Below are 2,038 nucleotides of genomic sequence, written 5' to 3'. Positions count from 1 at the left end.
CCAGATAAATTTGCAAATTTCTCTTTCTTAATCTGTGATGAATTGAATTGGCATTTTAATGAGGATTGCATTGAATCTGTAGATTGCTTTGGGCAAGATGGCCATTTTTACTCCATTAATCCTGCCAATCCATAAGCATGGGAGATCTTTCCATCTTCTGAGAGTTTCAATTTCATTCTTCAAAGACTTGAAGTTCTTGTCATACAGATCTTACACTTGCTTACTTCGAGTCACACCAAGGTATTTTCTATTATTTGTGGCTATTGTAAAGGGTGTTGTTTCCCTAATTTCTTTCTCAGGCTGCTTATCCTTGTGTAGAAGAAGGCCTGATATTTTTGAGTTAATTTTACATCCAGCTACTTTGCTGAAGTTGTTAGGGTCACTTAAGAATACTATCATATCATCTGCAAATAGTGATTATTTGACTTCTTCCTTTCCAATTTGTATTCTTTTGATCTTTTTTTGTAGTCTAATTGCTCTGGCTAGGACTTCAAGTACTATATTGAATAGATAGGGAGAGAGTGGACAGCCTTGTCTAGTCCCTGATTTTAGTGGGATTGCTTCAAGTTTCTCACCATTTAGTTTGATGTTGGCTATTGGCTTGCTGTATATTGCTTTTACTATGTTTAGGTATGGGCCTTGAGTTCCTGCTCTTTCCAAGACTTTTATAAAAAGGGGTGTTGGATTTTGTCAAATGCTTTCTAAGCATCTAATGAGATGTTCATATGGTTTTTTGCTTTGAGTTTGTTTATGTCATGGATTACCTTGATGGATTTTTGTATATTGAACCTTCCCTGCATCGCAGGTTGAAGCCTACTTGATCATGATGGATGATCATTTTGATGTGTTCTTGGATTCTGTTTGCGAGAATCTTATTATTTTTGCATCGATATTCTTAAGGGAGATTGGCCTGAAGTTCACTTTCTTTGTTGGATCTTTGTTTGGTATAGGTATCAGAGTAATTGTGGCTTCATAGAACAAATTTGGTAGAGTACCTTCTATTTCTATTTTGTGGAATAGTTTGTGGAGTATTGGTATTAGTTCTTCTTTGAAGGTCTGATAGAACTCTGCACTAAATCCATCTGGCCCTGGGCTATTTTTGGTTGGGAGATTATTAATGAGTGTTTCTGTTTCATAGTGTGTATGGGATTGTTTAGACCATTCATCTGATTTTGATTTTGTGGTAGGATGTCATAATTTTTTGGATTTCCTCAGTTTCTGTTGTTATGTCTCCCTTTTCATTTCTGATTTTGTTAATTAGGATATTGTCTCTGTGCCCTCTAGTTAGTCTGGCTAAAGGTTTATCTATTTTGTTGATTTTCTCAAAGATCCAGCTCCTGGTTTGGTTGATTCTTTGTGTAGTTCTTTTTGTTTCCATTTGATTGATTTCAGCCTTGAGTTTGATTATTTCCTGTCATCTAAGTTTTTTAAGTAAGTTTGCTTCTCTTTGTTCTAGAGCTTTCAGATGTATTGTCAAGCTGCTGTTGTAAGCTCTCTCCAGTTACTTTTTGGAGCCACTCAGAGCTATGAGTTTTTCTCTTAGCACTGCTTTCTTTGTGTCCCATGTGATTGTGTATGTTGTGGCTTCATTTCAATTAAACTTTGAAACGTCTTTAATTTCTTTCCTTATTTCTTCCTTGACCACATTCTCATTGAGTAGAGTGTTTTTTCAGCTTCCATATGTATGTGGGCTCTCTGTTGTTTTTGTTGTTATTGAAGACCAACTTTAATCTGTGGTGATCTGATAGGATGCATGGGATTGATTCAATCTTCTTGTATCTGTTGAGGCTTGTTTTGTGACCAATTATATTGTCAATGTTGGAGAAGGTACCATGAGGTACTGAGAAGAAGGCATATCTTTTTGTTTTAGGATAAAATATTCTATAGATATCTGTTAAATCCATTTGTTTCATAACTTCTGTTAGCTTCACTATATCTTTGTTTAGTTTCAGTTTCCATGATCTGTCCATTGCAGAGAGTGGGGTGTTGAAGTCTCTCACTATTATTGTGTGCAGTACAATGTGTGCTTTGAGCTTTA

Source organism: Mastomys coucha, unplaced genomic scaffold (genome assembly GCF_008632895.1).
Source record: "Mastomys coucha isolate ucsf_1 unplaced genomic scaffold, UCSF_Mcou_1 pScaffold2, whole genome shotgun sequence".
NCBI classification, from domain to species: Eukaryota; Metazoa; Chordata; class Mammalia; order Rodentia; family Muridae; genus Mastomys; species Mastomys coucha.
This window is presented reverse-complemented; position numbering follows the sequence as displayed.